This window comes from Struthio camelus, chromosome 1, assembly GCF_040807025.1.
Source record: "Struthio camelus isolate bStrCam1 chromosome 1, bStrCam1.hap1, whole genome shotgun sequence".
Lineage (NCBI taxonomy): Eukaryota > Metazoa > Chordata > Aves > Struthioniformes > Struthionidae > Struthio > Struthio camelus.
Genome location: NC_090942.1, coordinates 126,083,123 through 126,098,686, shown reverse-complemented (window position 1 = coordinate 126,098,686; position 15,564 = coordinate 126,083,123). Strand labels below are relative to the sequence as shown.

The 15,564-nt window shown below is 43.1% G+C and overlaps 1 protein-coding gene across 6 annotated transcripts in view; it reads left to right on the top strand.

Annotated features, from left to right (window-relative positions):
• Positions 1-9,373: 9,373 nt before the first annotated feature.
• LOC104147159 (ICOS ligand-like) overlaps positions 9,374-15,564 on the top strand; it is a 35,552-nt gene continuing 29,361 nt past the window's right edge. For all 6 annotated transcript variants that reach the window (XM_068915745.1, XM_068915716.1, XM_068915757.1 and 3 more), the window contains exons 1-2: positions 9,374-10,760; positions 13,148-13,264. The gene's annotated coding sequence lies outside the window, so the exon portion shown is untranslated. The remainder of the gene's footprint in view (positions 10,761-13,147; positions 13,265-15,564) is intronic.

The following is a 15,564-nucleotide window of genomic DNA, read 5'->3' as shown; positions in this document are numbered from 1 at the left end:
TTGAACTCACACCACGGGCACACAGAGCCATTCTTCTCTCCTCCTTTCACTGCCTAGACTGGGAAGTCTACTTCTCTGCAACATTCACCCCTGTGTGAAGTGCTAACGTTTCTTTCTTAATTTCTCCTGCCAGGAAATCTACACCATCACAGAGAGCGTACATGTGATAACTTTGAAGAGGCTGAATTTGCAATTTCAAAAAAAATCAGGGTTTGCTTGCAAAAATCTATATTCCATACCATCATACTAGACTAGAGGTAATTCTGTTCCTCTTGGTTCATCTCTTTACCAAACTTATCCGTGTTATTTTATCTAACTTCCAAAATACATCACTACTTCAATTACAGCAACAAAAAGGCAGTCAAGGGGTAAAAGTGTGAAGTGTCTAAACTATTCCCAAAGCGCTATAGGTCCCTTTATAACACAAAGCAATCCCAAAGCAGCTTTATCATCTTATTAGACAAAGAGCTCAGATCAGTTTAATAAGATGCCAGTGACATTAAAGTTCTGAGTCAGCAAAGTGCCAGAAGTTGTCTTATAAGCACAATCTTTTAAAGCCATTCCTTTAGTTATCTATGTTTATATTGATATCTCTATATCTATCTGGCAAACCTGCACCACAGAAGGGTTGTCCCCTTACTTGTAATACATTATCAAATCCTCCTAACAGGATCATGAGGAAAAACCCAGCTCTGTGCTGGTTCCTGATCTGCTGAACCAGTCAATAGGGTTGGCCTGAAAATGACACTCCTTTCCTGTGAAAATCATCAGCTATTTGGGTGGAAAAGAGTGCAGCTAAAGTGAGGAAGAGACGATTCAAAAAAAAAAAAAAAAAAAAGCTCTTCCAGCTCCTGAGCTGCATACCCACTGGGGCAGGGGCAGGCCATTTTATCTGCGGATAACCTGCTGCTTTCTACGCGGAGCTAGGCAGGGAGCCGGCCAGCCCCAGCACCCGGTGGAGACCGCCAGGCACTCAGCCAGCCGCCCCAGGGAGCTCGGCCAGACTCCCTGGCATCCGCGCTGCAAAACGCCTGCCCAGAAGCCAAGGACTCAGCTCGGCGAGGGCTAGGATCGCAGAGGTGAGCCGGGGGGCCAGCAAAGGGGCTGCGGTGCCAGGCTTTGGCTCAGCGTTTAATTAGTGCACGGGCAACCCTGCGGGCAACAGGGCAGCTCGTTCGCATCAGCTCTAGCACGCCAGGGCACAACAGCTCAGCTCTGAAGATAAAGTGCCTTCAAGCAGTAAAAAGAGAAACAACAAATGAAAACAAAACAAAATAAAACAAAAACACACACACAAAAAAACCCTACATATCTGTAGTGGGTTTGGGGTTTTTTTTTTGTTCTGTTTTGTTTTACGTTTTCGCCTGTGGGGATCGAGTTCTTCAGGTCCGCCATGAGGGAGACAGCTGTCTATCGAGATGTTGCTCTTGGAAAGGTTGTATCCCACTGCATTAAGGCAGAAGAGAGAAAAGGAAAAATCTTTTTATTTGTTCCAGCCCAGTGATACTTCACCAGTCCTCTGGAGAAGAAACTCACTGTAGGAATTCTTTTTTTTTTTTTTACAGCAGCCCTTAGGAGGGCTCTCATTAACAAGCATATGCTCTGGCTGGCTGGAATTATCAACCACAAAACCCACCAGGCTCATACACAAAGAGCTAGTGTCTTTTGTTGGTGTTTCTGGCAACATGATGAGTGCTAACGGATTGCATACAACATATTTCAGCTTCACTTTTGAGCAATTCCTATTGCATCACAAGATATCTGGATGGAAGAAAAAATCTAAACAAACACAAAAGAAAATCAAACAGTTCCTCAGAAATGGAAAACTTGGCAAAAGGAACAGCTGACATCCACCAGTTTCTGTTGCTGCATTTACCATGTTAGTGGGTCTTCAAAGCATGGGAAAAGATGGCAGATGTTTCAAGTGCCAAATGCCTTCTCTGGTAAGAACCAGTTTTTGCTTTTAAAACAGCATACCTCCGGGTCACGTGTCTGCAAAAACAAAGCTTGGCACTATGACTTGAGCACGTTGCAGCCATGTGGGATGCCGTGCACAGACGTGTACCCCCATCAGTATACATTTTGGAAGCCTTTACAGTGGGACTAGTAGGGGAAAAAAGGGAAAGATTTTTATTTCCATCTCTAGGCAATGCTGCTCCACTCAGCAAGGAAATCACTGAGGTTATGCACCTAGGTAGAAGCCAAGCAGGCATTTGCATGAAGCTGGAAACAAAACCTGACTCCCCTCTTGTGAAAGCCTGGCTTTACAGCCCAGCCCTCCTACACATCACTCTCTGCATATTTTACGAAGCATGCTACAATCTTAGTCGTTGCACACCCAGATGCTGGGATGGAATAGAGCACTTGGTTTGTAGACAAATAACCATACAACATCCCTATTGCCTGGAAACTCCATGCAAGCAATCGGTGTAAGTGCACAGAGGTAAGTGCAATGGAGTAGAGTACCAGACGCAGGTCAGGTTTTGCAGAGGGATGAGTGAGGAAGTACATGGCTCAAGACAGTCATCCTGCAATGAACGCCTCTCCTGGTTTGAATGGCACAGCTGCTATAGACTGAATACAAACAGGGTCTGCATGCCACCACTGTGTTGAGACTTCTTACTTTTCAAGGAGAAGAGACTTGTGTTCTATTCACTGCCACACACACGCGTGCACGCACACACAAACAGGGGACATGTTGACACTAGTGTTGCTGTTTATCACCAAGACAACACAAAACTTGCTCTGCCCTCTGGAGACGCTTCTCTGTGTGGGTTGACAGAACACCAGAAACTTTTTAACTGCCAGTTATTAGAGTTTGCCCAAACTTACACCGTAAGAGACGTTGTGTTTCCTCCAGCAAAAGTGAGCTAAAATTGATGCTTTGTTTCTAGGTCAAGGCCAGGAAGGTTTCTGGAGAATTATGATGTTATCCTTCCCCTGCTCTCTGTACAGGTCACTGTCAGAGACAGGATTTTAAGCTAGGAAAGCTTTTGGACCCTCACAGCATAGCAGCTGTTGCCTAAAATGAACCATGTTCTCCTTACTAGACTGATTTCTGACAGGTCAGAGCCAGAGGACCACACATAACATCTGTGAAATGGGAACTTTTTTTAGTGACACTAATATTTACAGAATATTACACCTTTCCAGTAACAACAACAACAACAAAAGGATAGAGAGAGAGAGAGAGAGAGAGAGAGAGCGAGCAAGTGACAAAAACACCCAACAACCCGTTACCAGCAAAGAGAGAGAGATGCCGGAGTTGCGCGTGCTCCTCGGAAATGCTACATTCAAAGCTCAAATTTCATCAAGATCGGAAACCAGAGTCCTTTTGCCATGGCGACTGGAGTGGCCGCATGGTGGGAGTCACTCGCGCCCCAGCCCTCTCCATTGCGACAGGAGCAGTCCTACCAAGTAAGGAGCAGAGTCTGAACATTTTGTCTCAGCACATGCTAACGGTTCAGTCAACCCAGGACGGTGTCTCCCCTTTAGAGAAGGCGTGAACCAAACTGTCAAAGGCATCAGAGGAAAAAAAGGTTTGTGTGCCTTAAGAAAACCATTATGATTCACTTAGCACTACCTTGCCCAAGAGGAAGCAAGGCCCAGGGACACTCAAGCCACCGTGACAGTCAGTAGTTGCATAAGACAAGGATGGTGTGCAGATCTCAAGGCTAGTGTACAGAGATAGACTACCAGGTATGGTGAGAAAAAAACAAAACAAAACAACTCTCCCCCTTCCTCCCTCCCCCCACCCCCCGCCAAATTTGGAATAAAGGAGAGCCGACAGTCTTCCTAGAAGGCAGAGTAAGAGCTGAACCATAGGGATGCCACAGGCAGCTCCTCTTCAATGGCAGAGTGATAAAATGAATATGTGCACATTACAGGCCTGAAAAGGAAGGGGCATAGCTCATGGAGGATTACATCTATGGGTACAGCAGTTTCATTGCTTAGGTTTAGAAGCATACGTATTCGGTTCAGCAAAACTCAGGCAAGATACCACACAGCTTACTTAATCCTGCAAAAACCAGCTTTCAAGGTTTTTTGCTGTTGGAGCTCATGGTTTCCTGGCCATGCCTAAATGAAAGAACCATTCCTCTGGTTAGCAGTAATCTGACTAGTTGCATCTCTGAAGGACTGTAGATGACATTTCTGTGTCTATGTTGTACTTCCAAAGTACATACCTCTCTGCCCTGATGGAGAGGACAAGGCAGATATTCAGTGCTCATTTTATACAGCTAAGAGTGCCAGTGAGAAATTCAGTTACATTCCCAAATATTGCATTAGAGAAGTAAATGAGCTGGCTGAGGTATGTGACAGACGATGGGGTATGGGTGTGCTCCCCATGCATGTCCAGACAGAGCACAGCCTGCTCCCCACCCTCACCAAGCCAGCACCACGTACAGGATCAGACTGTCCTGCCCTGCTCTCCACCACAACTGGCCTTGTGACTCTTATTTGGGCCAGGTCTCCCCAGTCATACCCCTGGTCCAGGCAGTTGGCCTTTTTGCCACCAGGTTATATTTTAACGCTTAGTGCCTGGTACCACATACAAAAATTTCCACCTTGCACAGGGCCACTCCAAATCCTCTATGATGGAAGCAGAGGGAAGAAGAAATGTGTCAGGCTACCCTGCCCAGAGAGGGGGATCTCCCAGACTACAGCTGACTCATAGGACCAACCAGACTGCAAGGATCTATATTTTCCACAGGCAGCATCTGGGAGTAGCTGTCGCACCAGCCACCTCTCATTTCTGAGTGCTCCCCTTCCCATCTCATCTGTTCACATCCCTTCCTCTCTCCCCCATCCATCCCGCCCTGGTGTACCCTCCTCTTCCCATCACAGCACTAAGCCCCACTCCTCCCTGTAGCTTGAGGAGAAAACCAGAAACTGACCAAGTCTTCAGCTGCATTCAGAACAAAGCAAGTGACAGGTCATGCAGCAAGCACCATGCCAGCACTGGTTGCATCGTGCAACTGTGGCATCTCAAGGCCCCTCTATTTAAGTAGGTCCCCCTGGACCACTCTGGGCAGTGTCTCTGCTTCTAGCCACAAGTGGATTTTAAGGAGCAGATTAGCCAGCCCACACACCAGCCAATGCACTGCCATGTGACAGGGACAACCAGTCATTTCCCCACCAACATCCCCCCAAAAGATGCTTCTTGGCATCGTTAAGGAGATATATGTATGCCACTCTAATGGCAGCAGGTTCTCTTCTTTCTTGCACTAGCAATGAAAGGGAACCAAAAAACTATGGTAAATGGCTGAGATGATAGATAATTTTGGATATGTGCTTTAAGTGCAAGCCAAAGCACATTTAGCTTTGTGAAGACTAAGACTAGAGCCAAAGGTCTAGTTATTTTTGGTGCAATCTGTGTTTTGCCAGGACATTAGCATGCCAAGAGATTTTTCTTGTTAACTTCTGTTACTGCTATCCAGAATTACTTCAGCTGAGACAAACTGCCAAAGAGTATGCCTGATGCAAGGCAGCGCTGTATGGAAATACTCTCAGCAGCAGAGGCAGGTACTAGAACTAGTCCCGGGGAGGAGGAGAATTCAAAGCACAGCACAGGGTAGGATAGCATAGCAGTCACTGCAATAGGCTGAATACACACACACACACACACACGCATGCACACACGCACACACGTATGCGTATGTGTGTATACATATATATACAAACAAATAAATAAAAGAGGCTGAGAAAGAGATGCAGCATCAGAGACTTGCATCCTCCGAACTGCGCCAGAGTCCAGTGAAGAGAGATGAAACACAACAAAACATTCCACTGAATCACTCAGAGGGCTGGAGAGTTGGGAGGGGAAGTCAGCAGCAGGGAAGCTAGAAAGGTAAACACACAGCTAAAGGATGAGTCAAGTCCATGACAACAGTTTGCTCACTATGAGGTTTGTCAGGCTTCACTCAGGCTCCCCGTGCTGCAGCGTTAGTAGGTATCACCCCGGGCCCGCTCAGCCTCTGCCCTGACCAGCCAGTGAGGTGGGTGAGATTGCATCCTGCTTGTGCCAGGAAGAAGGCAGAGATGTCCAGAGCAATGTACACTTTAAATGCCTCCCAACGCTCACTGCTGTTCCCTAGGAAAGCCCAGAAGCCTGGTGGCATATACAATCATGAATGCATTGGCAGAAAAGGCATGAATTTCCACACTGGCGTGTCTGAGATCCTGAATGCTCAAGCTGCCACCCACTTCAGGGTTTTTCAAAAGAACAGAAAAAGTTACCCAAGAGAGAAACCAGCAACTAATCAATCAGCCTGGAAGCTATATCACTTAAAGAACTGGACTGACAAAAGTAGCAAAAAAAAAAAAAATCAATTGCATTCTCTTTCCTTTCTCACAGTGAAGCTGAATTTTTGTTTCTATTTCTGCCTGCACATTCTGGTCAATAGGCCTCAGCCATGCAGGCATAATTCTTACCAAGTATCTCTTACTGTCAGGTTTCAAAAGAACATTTCGGTCTAGGACTATTACAGTACTAACTGCTGCCTCTTGATTTGCAAACAAACAATCTTCAGTTTTTACCAATCCAGTTGCACAAGAAGAGGACTTGGGCAGTTGCTCAAGGGATTTGAAAGCCAACATGAGCACTCTCTATTTCTTCTATACCTCTGTCTTCTCTTACTCTGCGGTAAGAGCTCTAGTTATTAAACACCTGAAGGCAAGGTGTCAAGAGGATGGGGCGAGACTCTTCTCAATGGGGCCTACTGATAGGACGAGAGGCACCAGGCACAAACTGAAACACAGGAAGCTCCATCTGAACATGAGGAAAAAGTTCTTTGCTGTGAGGGTGACTGAGCACTGCCACAGGTTGCCCAGAGAGGTGGTGGAGTCTCCTTTCCTGGAGATATTCAAAAGCCATCTGGACACAATCCTGGGCAACGTGCTCTAGGCGAGCCTGCTTGAGCAGGGGGGTTGGACTAGATGTTCTCCAGAGGTCCCTTCCAACCTCAACCATTCTGTGATGCGGTGAACTAGAATGGCGCATTACCTCAAACGAACTGTAAACAAGAGAAATCAGTCACAACTAGAAATGCTTCTCACATGCTGGAGAGCTTCAGTCTATGGCCAAACCCAGAACAGCAGTTAAAGTACACAGATTTTGAGCACTCTCTATCCTAATATAAACAGCCTTTTTGTTTCTACTCAGAGTGAATAAGGTTTAGCAAAACTCAGTTAGAGAAGACAAGCAAGGCAAGTTGATTTCTCTGCTCTACAAAGGAGACCATATTTTGCTTCTGTTGGAAGCCTTTTAGCAAATATGGAGGATATACTACTGGAGGGGGGAAAAAAAAGAAAAAAAAAAGTTATACAATGTAAAAGAAGCACGAAAAAGCCACTAATCTGTTGGATATCTCCAAACACTGGACTGAGCAGCCCCAGAGATTGCAAAACCAACAAGGCATTAGGCAATGGTTATTACTGCATTAATCAGCTTACAAATTTTATAGCAACTTGATGGCCTTTCTTGACAATATTTGCATTCCATGGAAAATTACAGTTGGGTTTTGGTAGAACATTTAGCAAATTGTATAACCATGATAACAGCAATCTCTTTTAGGTGACTTGATCCACGCTAAGTTCAACAGGGCTATGGCGAACAGACATGGAGGGGGAGAAAAAATATTAAAAAAAAGGTCCTCTCCACCCTATTATGATTTTTTATCTTTACAGAAAAAAAAGACTGAATAAAATAGTATCATGCTTTTGCCAGCTTTTCATTTTATCTCTTACTTAATTGCACCCAGTGTAGTGCATTGGAACACAAATGATCACCAATAGCTCATTTTGTCACATGAACCATTAGTAAGCTTGAAAAAACCTACATGTTTTGGTGTGGTTTAACCTAGTGAGTGCTCACCATGGAACGGCACATTTTTGTTGTCTTGAACATTGAAAATTAAAATTGAGTAATAACCACGTGGCCCTGCCCTCCAGCCATATAACCTTTGTTCCAGACCATTAGAAGACATGTCTGGGACTCCTGTATTTTCACACACACTGAGCGGTTTTGGAAGAATCCATTCGTAAGCTGAATCTGCTACCTCTTTCTGCAGGATAGGCGAACAGCATTGAAGAGAGATAAAGATGGAACAGAAGACACTGTACCGGATGCCTACCTAGATGCAAAGCTGGAAGAGTGGGCTTTCAGTTCTGATGATTTTTGCTATATGATGTAAGGTACTTAACCACAAAGCCAGTACACGTCTTCAAAGACTAAAGCCAAGCAAAACCCAAAGTATGTAGTAGCGTAGGATTTTAAAGGTTATGTACTGAAAAAAGGTATTCAAATGATTGATGACACCAAAGAATTGCCTCAGCTGATGCTTTAAATTCAGGGTGGGTTACCTAGTGTCTCAGACCTACTCCAAGCACTTGAACAAGGAATTTGCAAATGAAGCTTTATGGATACACCTTAAAAATCTTGAATTCAGTTATGGAGTGATTTTTCTCTTGCTTAGTGTTGGACATAGCATCTGTGAGTCAAAGATTTCAACAGTTGTGTTAACTCAGATGATGCTTGTGCTTTGTGTTTGACATAAGAGGAGCTCTTAGACTAGTATTCTATCAAGAAATGAGCTTTCGGAAAAGCATGAGAAGTCAAGTACATCTTTCTCATGACATTAGTGCAGTCACAGATGTTTTTATGCTTTGGCAGGAATTTTACCCTCAGAAGTCTTCCACTGTTGTGCTTCAGTGCCAGACCCAGAATAACTTGCATGAATTGTTTTACCACAAAGCTAGCGTGAGTAGCATCAGGTAGTCAAAGCTTTCCAAAAGTGAAATGCATCAGGAAATACATGGGATCATCAGTACCACAGAAAGGAGTGAGTGATTCCTCCACAGCATTATTTGAGTGAGAAACTGTGTATTGCTGAAATACTATCATAAAACTGATTCATTAATAAAATGTTTCTTTTCATACCATTAAGTAGAATGTGCTTTTTTTCTTTTTTTTGTGCTATTCTAGCATAATGAAAAATGACTTTCTGAAGTTTCTTCAGTTTCAGGCTTATTACTTAAAAACAACAAACAAAAAACAAACTTGCAGGCTTGCACTGAAGTTTAAGCAATTTATTGTACATGAGTTTTAGATAGCAATATTTTATTTCATCTAACATGACTAAATAGCTAGGTCTTTGTGTAACCTAAGCAGAGGAGGAGTTGAGATGAATGAGAACAGACTGTTTGGAATATTGATTATTTTAGTCAGTTGGCGTGCCTTTTTGGGAACGCTTATATAATGAAAATAAGTTCAACACACTAACAGTGCATTATATATTAATTAGGATATATATTTATACATACACACATACAACCTTAATATGCAAACACTTTTTAAAATAGACAAAGGGAGGTATCAGAAGGATTACAGCTTCCTAAGCAGTAGGAAGGACTACTCAGAAAGCAGTAGTTTAGAGAAGATAATTGAACAGGCTCCTCCTAATATTACTCCATTTCTGGACTGCAGATGTGCAAATGTGCGATTATAAAACAATATTCGGTGAAACCTCAGTGAAGTGATGGTCATGCTAGCAAATGCACTAAGAAAACTAAGTTCTTTATGAATGATCATAGCAGAGTGTACCAGGCACCCACATCCAAGCTGCCAGTCAGCTCAGTAAGATGTGAGCAAGAGCTCTCTCAGGGAGGATTAGAAGCGTTTCCACCAGGGCCAGCTGGAAACACAAGGGCTAAACATTGCTTGTACTCTTTCATCAAAAGCAGAACGCTAGTAAGACAATAGGGCTTGATTGCAGGGCAAGTAAAAGAGCTTTTTTGGCAATGCAGAATCTGGAAAGGCATGCTTGGAAACTGCAAGTGGTAGCCTCTGTGTTCAGATACAAGAACTCGGCATATGCATCAGTTAAATTAATTGTAAAAAGAGATTTCGTTTTTTTGAAAATCATTTTCTTAATGGGAAGAGCCAAGCAAGGTTGCAAGTGTATGCTTGATCTAAGGAGGCAACAGCCTCCTTAGAGGCTGTTACCTTTTTTACCAAAACCTTTTTCTGAACATCATCAAGTGGCATCATCTTGCAAAGAAATGCTTCTTAGCAGGGACATATGTTTTATATGACAAGATGTAAATATTCCACATCTAGGAATGACTGCAATACCAGAGCTTTGCACTATCATAGGCAGCTAAGTTTTTTGGGTGGGGGGGGGGGGTTTAAAAAAAAAAACACACGCGCATAACTCATTTAGTGTTTTTTCTAGCATGCACACCATCCTCCTGCATTGAGGAGGGGAAAAAAATTTAAAAAAAAAGGAAAAAAAAAATCAGACAAATGCCATACCACTAAAAGACTGCAGACAGACCTTCACAAGAGAAGTTACTACGTTTGCGGTCTACTTCATGTTTTTGTTAAGTCCGCTGCCTCTATGTGTGGCACCTCAGGATTTCTGACCCTCAGCAACACTTTCTTCGCCTGGGTAGTGCAAGGCTTAGTGCGTATCAAAGAAGGGACGAAAGGTGAAATATCGAATGTTCCTGAGCTTTTACTATTGGTAAAGTGGTAGCTATCAAGTCTTGTGTCAGCTGAGCATGCTGCAGCGAGTGGCGAGAGTGGCGTCACTAATTCCTTCTATTCCTCAGTTAGTCAAGAAAGGCCGTCCTAGGTCTGAGTCATGCCTCACACATCCTGCCTTGCTTGAGCAGTTCCTCATTTAACACAGGGACACGTCGGAGTAGCACATTTGACTCTCAGCAATCTCAGGCAGGATATCAAGAGAAATTCCACGTAGGTAAGTAAAAAAAGATCAAGTTTTCTGTCTTGTATCAGAAAGTGCTAGAACTGCAGGAGCTTGGATATGACCTTTTGGCTTAGCTCTTTCACAATTGCTTCAGACACTGTGGGTGTGGAGGGAGGAAAAAAAAGCAAACAAACAAGACAACTTTTTTTTCTTTTTTAAGTGGCAGATCACTAGAGAGGAAAAATACAAACGTGCGAGGTTCCCAATTAAAACATTTCTGCTCTGCAGGTCCACTCCACTCCCTTGAACTGATTGACCGAAGGGGCTGCACTTTCATGCAAAGGGAAAGCAAGTCTAAGGTTTCTGGTTCACCTAACACCCCCAAAAGGCATCTCAGACTAAATTTACTCACTGAGTACACTTGTGCCTTCATTTCTCCTCTTTGTTTTCTACTGTTCTTTAGTCATTAAACCAACATGGAGGCAGAAACATTGATTAAAGTGTGAATTTCAGTTTAATGAAGTTCAGGGAATGCATACTAGGTTGAAAACAAATACTCGCACATACCTCCTCAAAACACAAGCTGAATAAGGGGAAAGACTCAAACAACACACTCAGCACGCCAGTCACACCAAAAATGAAACCCCACTTAACTTTTCAGGTTCTGAGTAGTCACTGTTTACAAACTGACAGCTTACAATAGCACCTAAAAATCTCCATTCAAGGGAGTCCCGTTACACTGAGCAAGACACACACAAATCAGTGCCACATAAAACGTGCAGTCTTAATTTGCAACTAGTGAAGAAATCAAGTGCAAGAGCAAAAGGACAAGAGGGCAAGCAACAATCAGGCTAAGAAGATTTACCCAAGTCATTAGTCACTCTGGTTTCTATCCTAAGTGTTAACTTAGAAAAATCAGGTAACAACAGTTTATAGATACTGAGGCAAAGGCAGATTTCACTAGCAGAACTTCTTGCCCTTGAGTTTTGAAGGAGAGTTGATAGTAATTGAATACATTTCCACCAAAAACAAATCCCAGATATACATAGCAGTCATATGTACATCAGGGCATTTAAAACAAGTTTTCCCATTTAAAATAGTTTATTGAATCAGTTTTGTCCTAAACTGTGAAACAACCCATGAGATTCTTGATAGCTTGTCTCTTCTTGTCTCTTCTTGTACTTCTTTGGGTACAGAAGCAACTGTACCCAAAGTAATACAGGGAGAGAGGAAGGCAGAAGAGAAACACAGTCCAAAGACACAAAACAACTGATGCTACCAAGCCCAAATTCTCACATCTGTACTTGGCTCCTTAAAGACGCTAGAAAATTTTGCCTTTTTTTTTTTTTTGGACTAAAACCAAGCCTTGAGTGCACAGTGAAACCATACAACTGTAGATTTCAGTCTTCATGACATCGAAAATATTGCTATTCTTTTGAATTTACCTTTATAATACAAGCACAAGCGATGCAAAACGATGCAAAGGCAGAGTTCATTGCAGATTTCTTCCTTCTACAGAAACTAAATATTTCTAGAAAGAGAGGTTGGTGGCAGTAGGAATTTTTCATCTCTAAGCTCTCCTCCCATAATGCAGACCAGGCCAGTGAAATATTTGCAAAGATGAATGATATAAGAAAAAAAAAAAAGTCTCCAGTGTGCTAGTTCCAGTTATAAAGAGCCTAAAATAAGATTGCATGAATGTATAATACCTTTCAAGAGACACATCTTTTGGTGTCATCTGTTTTTGACAGTTTCCCTGCAGAGAAGTTGCAGAGAAGCAACTCCAGAAAAATAAGAGAACATTTTACTCAAAGAGAAACCTATGGATTATTAAAAACAAAACAAAACAAAAAAACCACAGTGTAGCCAATTCTTTAGGGAGTTGTTGGCCGTTTTTTTGTTTTGTTTTTAAACCTGAGAATGCAAGCAGTAAGAACTAAGCTGCCCAGATGTTAGTACTCCAGCTGCCCCTGGAAATCTTCTAGTCCCTTTCACTTATCATTGTAAAGGGTGCCTGCATCTTATGGCTATTCCGTTGCCCTGAATTCATCTTAACTAGAATAGTGTGTTTTTATTTGCTCTCCTACTAATTTCCCTTCCCCTGCAATAGATTTCCTCTTTTAACTCTGTTCCCCACCTCATTTGATTTCCAAACCCTCACTTGCTTGAGATGACCAGGAAGCAGAATAAGCTCTTTACTTTCTCCAGTTCACCATGATTGTAATGATGTCTGCTACTTAAGATCTATCAAAAGCCAAGCTCAGATTTTTCACTGAAGTGTTAGGGAAAAAAAAAAAAACCTCTAAATGTTAGCAGTTTTTTAAAAAAGAAGAATCCCAGGCCCCTTTCGTACTCAAGGATCCTTTGAAAAGGTCTCCATCTCGCACGCACCCCAATTACACACTTTTTCTGAAGTGTACTACAACCTTCCCTTCCAGGGCGGGCGAGGAGCCTATGGAGCCACCTCTCCCCTGCGGGAGTTAAGCGTCCCTGCGCATACACAGAAGGTGGCAGTCCGGTTCAGGCAGCTGGACACCGCACGCGTATGTCTACAGGTGAGAGAAAGGGGGGAAAGGCAGGGTGGGGAAGGGAACGATCCTCTGACCGGCGAGAAGCACTGCTGCCGTGATACACAGGCACGCACTGAATACATACGCAGTGAAACATTGCGCAGAACAGCGACCGTTTCGGAGGCAGGTAGGGAGCAGAGCTGCAGGCACGCTTGCCGTCAGGTTCTTCAGAGCGATCTGAGCCTCAGAGACTTCATGCATTCGTTTGGCTTCACATCTGCTTACCGGTCTTTGAAAGCAACCCAGCCCCTTAGGGTGCACCTGAACCACACGGCGGGGCATGGTGCGGAGGTGCCTGTGCTAACACCGCCTGGAAGAAGTGCGGCTCCTGAATGAGTTCACTGCGCTGACGGAGAAGTCGTTAATTTGCAGCTCCCTGCCACGTTAACGAGGCTCTGCTGCTCCTGGGCCTGAGCTAGGAATTTGGCTTGGCACAAGGCCCCACGGGCATCCTTGGCTGCTCAGCTCTGGTCCAAGACACCTACACGTTGTGTAGCAGAGGTATACCTGGAGTCATACTGGCTTGGGTTTTTAATTGCGTTTGTGGCCATTTTTTTTACCTTCCCTGCTCATATAGTTTTATTTGTTCAGTATTTACAGTCGCATTCAGTATCACTAAAAGGAATGTCTACTTTGTGACTATAGAATAACTAAATCTAGAATTAGCTCTCAGCTTCCTTTCACTTTATCTTCGCTATATTTTCTTCCTTGTAAACCCTCCTGACTGCAATCACTGTGTAGACTTTTCTGCCAGTCCTTCCTCATGCTAGTTGCTAAAAAGTCATTTGTAATTAAAATATACACACAAACACACACACAGGTACTAGCACAGAGTCTTCACGCTGGTGCCCTAAAGACTGAAGAAAGGAAGGGAGTTTGTATGCCTTAGTTTCAGGATATCTGCCGAGTCAGGGAGCAGGGAAAAAAGACAACATCACAAAATGGAGCAAATATAATATATTGTAGGAGTACTAGAATAAGTATTTATGTTTTAAACTACTAAAGTCTCAGCGTGCCTATTATCCCCTAGGAGGGCAAACACTGCTCAGAACAGCTCTGCTTCTCCCCAACAGAAATTGTTCAAAAAGCAAGCAATACGTAGCTAGCCAAAGGACGCCACATCAGACAAATTCTAGGCATGGAAGACTTGTTTTTGTCTTTGTGCATGTTAAATTATGCAACTTCTTAGAAGGAACATGACCACATTAACTTCAGAGAAGATTTCCCAACATCCCAGAGCCAAGTACCTTAAAGCCATAGGGATTTTTTCCTTTTTTTGTTGTTGGTGGTGGTTGTTGGTTTTTTTTTGCCTGTGGGTTACCACTTTTTGTTTTTGCTTTTAAAGTAACCACAGAAAAAAATTCCACATGCACACCAAAAGAGCTCAACCAACCACAACTTTTCTAGTTACAAGATAATAGCACCTTTGGCAACAAATACTACTTCAGCTCAGCCACTGTCGCAGAACGTCCATCTCTGGCAGGTTTGGCAGGGAAGGTCTCAAACAAATTTAGTCAGCTTTCCACCTTCTTAAGCTTTGTGCATAAATTCCAGCATGTGTTGCCCAAATATGATGTGCTTTACCACATCCTCTTACTCTTTACTCTTAGTGAAACAGCAGAATCAAACCACCTTCACTTTGCACTGAGAAACTTGCCCTGTTAGTACATAAGACAACATGCAAGATTTCAATAGCGGTAAAATGCCACTTGTACAGATCTACAAGGTATTAAAAGCAAATAGGCTGCTAAAAGCAAAACTTCTGACTACAGGATCCGTCTAACAATATACTCCTTGAAAGTAGAATTGGATACTGCTCAGCCCATCTGCTGAGCAGTAGACATTAATGAAGAGCTCCTGTGGTGTGGATAAACTGCAGGGCTTAACGTCTCTTGCAAGGCTCCATTTCAAGTATTTTGTTTCAGTCACTGCAGTTTACCAGTTCCATTCCAAATTCACTTTTGCGCTAACAATGAAGAGTGCAGGTGACTGGTGCAAATCAGCTTTTGCTTGGGGTAGTTCAAGAATGCAACTAACGATTGTAGGGGCTTGCAGAAAGTGGGCAAAATATTCAAATTAAATGTAGAGGATACAAGCGTTGCATTTTTTAATTATTTTTACAACTTAGTTTTGCATGCAGGTATTTCCCTATCGTGCCTCCTGTGCATATGTTAAGTTTCAGGGGGTTTGTATTATTTTATTTCACTTTCAATTTCCCTGCAAGGCAGCTGGAAAGACTCAAGGTAAAGGACACAGATATTCATTTGATTTTTTCCCCAGTTTAT